At 42.2% G+C, this 7,189-nt stretch overlaps 1 pseudogene; it reads left to right on the top strand.

Moving 5' to 3' along the window:
• The first annotated feature begins 931 nt into the window (after positions 1–931).
• On the top strand, positions 932–5,058 carry LOC115675269 (tyrosine-protein phosphatase RLPH2-like; annotated as a pseudogene).
• The last annotated feature ends 2,131 nt before the right edge of the window (positions 5,059–7,189 follow it).

Genomic DNA, 7,189 nt, shown 5'->3' on the forward strand with positions numbered 1-7,189 from the left:
AAAAGTGCAATCGAGTCATGAAACTTTTGAAAAGTGCAATTAACAAAATGACTTAATTGGATCGATTTAATAAGTTTTAGGATTCAATTGTACTTTTTGGAAGTTTCAGGATTCGATTGTACTTTCGTAACAAGTTTTGAGACTTGATTGCACTTTTTGAAAGTTTTATGACTCAATTGTATTTTCATGATAAGTTTTAGGACTTTTAGTGCATTTCTCCTTTATTAAATACTCTATTTGCAAATACTACGACTGGAATAAGTCCTCGACGAAAACAATCACACGGAGCTCACAGTGAATATTATTGATATTAAAGTCGGAGTTGGACGGTGCATCCGCACGTACTATCAAAAGTTGAAAATCATGGTGCAGCAATTGTACTAAGGGTGCATTTGTTTGAGAGAAAGTGTTTTTCGGGAATTCGTTTTCCAGACTTTCACCCGTTTGGTTCGCCGAAAATAATAAGTCAACTGAAAATACTTTCCGATTAAGGAAAACATTCATGTATAAAATTAGGAAAATGAATTCCCTAATATAAGAAGGTGAAAGCACTTTCCGGAATTGTTCATATTGAATTTGTTAATATTTTTCTCCTTTCTCTTCTTTTTTTTTCTTTTATTTTTCCTTCTTCCTCCCTCCGCCGGTCGCCAACCTTTCTTTTCCAAAATAAAAATAATTTAAAAAATATAAATTTTTTTGATAATTATCACCATCAGATTTTCCTCACAAAACAACTGAAAATACTTTTCAAGTCTTTTTTAGGTTTTAGCTAAACACCGGAAAACGAAGTCATTTTCCTGGAAAAATGACTTCCTGGAAAGTGTTTTCCAAAAATGGTATATTTTCCGTGAAACAAATGTACTCTACATCGAACTATTAAATCTCGGTACTTAACTTATCAATCGTGCTAATTGACTAACGTCACAAAACAATGAACTCTCCCGACCTGAACCCGGACCCAGCCACGGCCTTGCCTCAAACCGTTGTTTGCGTCGGCAACACCCTCCTGGCCAACCTCGAGTCCTCCATCCCGCCCTGCCACTACCGCACCGCCCTCGTCATCTTCCTAGGCGACTACTGTGACCACGGCCTCGACACCGGCCGCATCATTGACTTCTTCCTCTCCCTCGCCTCCGCCTACCCCGCCAGACTCGAGTGTTCCTCACCGGCTACCACAACTTCGCCTTCACCGTCCTTGGAAGCGTCAAGGCATTCAGGGAGGGGTGGAAGGCGTACGGGCCGTGCGAGGAGAGCGAGGGATGGTACAGGGAGGGGTGGACGGCGTACGGGCCATGCGAGGAGAGCGAGGGATGGTACAGGGCCGAGGGGTATCAGGACATGCTCTTGCAGGGGAGGAGGTGGGCCGGGAAGAAGAAGGACAGGTTCAACAAGGCCAAAGGGAAGGAGCTCAAGGGCTCGATCTTTAACGCCGCCCCGACTTTTGAATCGTATGGCGTGGCTCATGGATATGCAAGTACGAGGTTAGGGAGTCCAGATGGGGAGTGGTGTCACGCCCTGAACCCTCGAGCGTGCGAACATCCTTCCTTGGTCGTGGAATTATAACCTCCCGGGACGCGTCGCCGACCCATTCATTTTAACTTTCAATTATGCACATGCGGAAGCACAACATCTCCAGAAAACAATAGGGATAGACAAGAAAACATACAACAAATATTTACATACATTACCAGCAGTACATCGGGAATTAATATATTACGAGTCCGCCACGCAGACCTTCCCGATTACAATCACAAAAAGGTAGGGGGTTAACCTAGCTCTTCTATCCAAGAGGACAACCTCAAAAGGTGTTTCCCCTCAAAACAGCTGGTTCCCATGGAACGCAATGTGTATTTATACCCGAGCACCTGAAAAATGATTAACAACAACAAGTGAGATAAATCTCAGTAAGTTAACGACCTAAACCTCGATTAGGAAGTCAACTCGCCTCGAGCGCACCTAAACACGCAGCCACACATTGACGGTAGATCAATAGTAAAGCAACCCCTGCTTTGCCCTAACTATACACACGAGCAGGCTACCCAGTCCAGCATAAACAAACGTGTCATTAAACAATCGCAGGCATTCTTACCTTGCCTTGGCACACATGTCTTGCACGTTATGAACCATCTGGTACAATCATAATGCAACAAGCATATAATATAATCAGAACACGCAATAGCATTCCCATGCACAAGGCATCCACACGAGTCCCGATTATAAGGTGAAACCGTTTTGGCCCGTCCCATACCGTGCCGCACAATTTCATCCCATAATCAGGCGCAATGCATCCGCACTCTTTCACGCGTGTTCCGATTACTATGACCTCACAGGGCCACGGCACAACCCGCATTACTCGCATAAGGTTAGCGGTCTTCCGGCATGATCGAGCGTCTTCCCACCCCATCGGGCACGGCATCATCTGGAACCCCACCAAGACAGCATTTAATTAAGAGCATCGGCCTGACCTCAATCACGACTCGACATTCGGACCCCCGTCGAGCATCCGATAAATTGGGCATCGTCCCACGTAAAACGCATCAGGACGGGTTCAACCCCGCGTAAAACACATAAGGGTATTATGTGATCATACAAGCACAAGAACCACACAACTCATTTATATCTCAGCATTTAGCTAAATGCAAATGTGGTTCGTGCTCACACAACAAACTACTACAACTTCCACACATTAAAATGCAGTAATAAATTCACACGTGATCACATACAACAATCAACCTATCAAACTTTGCACGATTTCCTTTTTTAAACATTCTTGCCCCATTTAACTCATAAAACCTAGCATCCAAACACGACTCCTCGTGAATTATCATTTATATGTCTATAAAACCATTCTTTAAAATAGCAACCTAAGTCCTTTTACTAAATTAACCCTTTTCCATCGCAATTTATGCTTTAAACAGCATAGAACATGCATAGCTCATCTCACAACTCAAGCACAAAACACATATAATCACAACTTATCACCTTACCAACGATAACTTATCGCTCTTCCTCCGACAGCTTATCGCCTATTTAGCGATAGCTTATTACCTGTTTTTCGAAAGCTTATCACCTAATCCACGATAGCTTATCACCCTTTTGATGATAGCTTATCAACAAATACTCGATAACTTACTATCACTTTGATGATAGCTTATCACATTTTCTCAATAACCTATCAAGTCCACTTATCACCTATCGCGATAGCTTATCACTTCTGCCTATCACTTATCGCGATAGCTTATCAACTAATCCCTCATTAATTAGCACTAAGCATAATTAACTTAGTATAATCTAACAACAAGCAAGTTTAACATACTAATCAAGAGATTATAGCGTTAACTCACGCGGAAATGATTTTGACGACACTAGCGCGACGGAGGTGGCAAGGGCTACGCGTGGCTCGGTCCGGAACAACACGGGGTAGCGGCACAAAAATGGGTCTCGCTAGGCCGGCTGCTGGATAATAGCTTCAGTGGGCTGGACGGGCGGCTACGGGCAGCGGTGGACGGCGCACGGCGATGGCTCGGCAAGGGCAGCTCATGGCGCGGCTTGGGGGCGGTAAGGGTGATGAACGACGGCCAAAAGGAAAGGAAAAACAAGAGGAAAAGAGAGAGAGAGAGAGAGAGAGAGAGAGAGAGAGAGAGAGAGAGAGAGAGAGAAGGGGGCGGCAAGGGGCTGAGAGAGAGAGAAAAAGAGAGAGTGAGAAAGCCAAAAGTGAGAGAATGAGGAAGAGAAAGAAAGTGTCTTGCAAGACACACCCAAAGATGGATGGCCAAGATCAACTCTTGCAAGACAAGCAGCCAAGATCAATGGCTAGAAATTGATCTTGCAAGACAAGCCAATTATGGCTTCTAGAAGACTTAGGGGCAAAATGGTAATTTCAGCCCTGGATACTATTCACGAGCACTATTCACATGGGCTTGAACCAACATACTTGGGCTTGGGCTTGAACGGGCCCAATTTAAAGAGAAATGGGCTTGAAAATGTTAATGGGCTTTCATTGGGCCCATTGGGCTTTGGCCTTGGGCGGCCCACTTGTGGGATTCCATTCTCGACCCAATAATTCCTCTATCCAAAGTTTCGGAGCCCAAAACTATTCCCGAGGGGTCTATCTCGACTAAACCGGAAAGGAAAGTCTCTAAACTATCCTTAATCGAAAACCTATAATCGAACCAAGGCTCGTGGCTAAACTTCAATGGGAAGTGCTCCTAATATGGCCTATTCAAGTTAGGCAGCCTCTTGGGTGTCGCTAGCGTGACTTATGATTGATTCGTCAATCAATCCATATTCGAGTCTCGACAATCCATGGATCATTTTCGACTGTCATGTAATCGTGCGGAATCACCCGCAATCCGACTATATATACTCTTGTCGAAATATGGTCCGAATCGAGGATGTCACAAGTGGGGTTTGTGATTTTGAACGTGGAGTTTCGGTAACGCTTGATTCATGCTTAAAAGGGTAATCTTGTGCAGTTCATTTGATTCGATATGTAGCTGGTTGTCTCTGTTGTGTTTAGTGCATCGTTTAAAATATATCGATTTTTGAGTTTTAACTGGATTCCTTGTGGGATCTGTGCTTCTTGACTGCTGCTGATTTGGGAAATAGACCTAATGGTGTTCACTGTTTGATTGGCAAAGAAATGGCGGTCGCCGTTCAAATGCTGAAGAGAGTTGTTTGGGGCTGTTATATGGTGAATTGTGATACTCGACCGCCGTCTTGATTCAGCTCTTAGTAATTCATATCAGTAATTCGTATGCAGCTGGTCATGGATGCTGCGTTTAGTGCATCGTGGTTTTGTGGCTAGGCAAAAGCAAGAATGATTTGTGCTGCTTCATGGTACTTTAGGCCATGGTTTTCTTCATTTGATTGTTCGAATGCTAGAGACTCGATTTTTCTTGACAGATTTGGTTAAGGCGGTTCCGGAGGAACATAAAAAGTTCCTTGCTGGTATGGTTTTGGTCCATGAAGAGGTCAGGATTGATCGATTTTGTGTTCTCTGCTTCTACAGAATTACAAGGATGTAATCACTGGGTTCTTCCGTTTTTTGTCACTGCTTTCTTAAGGTGCGTTTGGTAACCATTTTGTTTCCGAAAATAATTTCTACTCATAAATTATTATTTTTTATTATGTTCCCGAAACAATTTTTAAGCATTTCAAGACATTTCGTAACTGCACAAAATTTCTTTTTATTAATAATATTTTAATATTTCTTTCTTTTTTTCTTTTTTTCTTCTTCTCCTTCTTGGACATGGCCGGGTTGCCGGCCACAGGCCAGGGCCGCCCTCGCCGGCCTTTTCCAGCCCTCGTCCAACGTGAATTCGTTGGGCTCGGATCATTCGTCGACATTCGGATTACTCGTCAGAACGTGATTTCGGGTTTGTCGAACAACTTTGTTTTGCATATACAAGCACTATTACTTGACAACAATCTTAAGACAATTTCTATCGTGTTTGTATAATTGCATTTCTCAATCATTTCTGTCTACGTGATTTCATAAATGGCTACAACATCAATGACGCCTATTACGTCTGTTCCGACTCATGGAGAGAAGCCAGAAAAGTTCAATGGGGCTGGCTTCAAGAGATGGCAACAGAAGATGTTGTTCTATCTCACCACTTTGAACTTGGCAAGGTTCCTCATGGAGGATGCTCCGAAGTTGGATGAAGGAGAGACAAACAAGGAAAAGGTTGCTGCTGTAGATGCATGGAAGCATTCTGACTTCCTGTGTCGCAACTATATCCTCAATGGTCTGGACAATTCCCTCTACAACGTTTATAGTCCGTTGAAAACGGCTATGGAGTTATGGGAAAGTTTGGACAAGAAATACAAAACGGAAGATGCTGGGTTGAAGAAATTCATCGTCGGTAAATTTCTAGACTTCAAGATGGTAGATTCTAAAACCGTCTTAAGTCAAGTTCAAGAACTTCAAGTGATCATGCATGACATTCATGCTGAAGGTATGATGATTAGTGAATCATTTCAAGTGGCTGCTTTCATTGAAAAGTTACCACCGTCTTGGAAAGATTTCAAGAATTATCTCAAACACAAGAGAAATGAATTATCACTTGAAGACTTAATTGTTCGATTGAGGTTAGAGGAAGACAATAAGAATTCCGAGAAGAAAGTTGGCAGCAATCTGACGGTCTCAAGGACCAACGTTGTTGAAGAAGGATCAAAACCCAACAAGAAGAGGAAAAACTATGGACAGGGATCCACCCAAGGCCTGAAAAAATTCATTGGCAAATGCTACAATTGTGGAAAGTCTGGACATCGTGCCAAAGACTATAGAGCCAAGAAAAGAAAGGTGACTCAGGCGAATGTGGTGGAACATATTTCCAATGGTATTGATGATATCAATCTTACTGCTATGATATCCGAGTGCAACATGGTGGGAAACCCCAAAGAATGGTGGATTGATACTGGAGCAACTCGTCATATATGCGCCAATAAATCTATGTTCTCATCATACACGCCTATGGAACGTGATGAAAAACTCTACATGGGTAATTCATCAACCTCTAAGGTTGAAGGTGTTGGAAAGGTTGCTTTAAAGATGACATCTGGGAAAGTTGTGACATTAAACAATGTGCTACATGTGCCAGACATACGCAAGAATTTGGTGTCTGGATCTCTTTTTAGCAAGAATGGTTTCAAGTTGGTGTTTGTATCTGATAAGTTTGTACTCTCCAAAAATAAGATGTATGTAGGAAAGGGTTACCTTAGTGATGGTCTATTCAAGTTGAATGTAATGATTGTTGTACCCAATGATGTTATGAATAAAGTTGTTTCTGCTTATGTGCTTGAGTCTCCTAATTTATGGCATGCTAGACTAGGACATATTAATTATAAGTCAATAACGAAATTAATGAACATGGGGTTATTGCCAAAATTCGATTATCCAAGTGAAAAATGCCAAGTATGTATTGAATCAAAATTTTCTAAGCCTCCTTTTCATTCTATAGATAATAGAATCACAGAACCTTTAGATTTAATACACACAGACATTTGTGATTTGAAAGCAATACCGTCAAGAGGTGGTAAGAAGTATTTTATAACGTTTATAGATGACTGCTCGAGGTATTGTTATGTTTATTTGCTTAGTAGCAAAGATGAGGTTGTGAATGCTTTTAGAACTTACAAGTCCGAAGTTGAAACTCAGTTAAATAAGAAAATTAAGATGATAAGA

This window comes from Syzygium oleosum, unplaced genomic scaffold (assembly GCF_021117445.2).
Source record: "Syzygium oleosum isolate NSW1041296 unplaced genomic scaffold, Sole_v2.1 Sole_v2.28, whole genome shotgun sequence".
Taxonomy (NCBI): Eukaryota; Viridiplantae; Streptophyta; class Magnoliopsida; order Myrtales; family Myrtaceae; genus Syzygium; species Syzygium oleosum.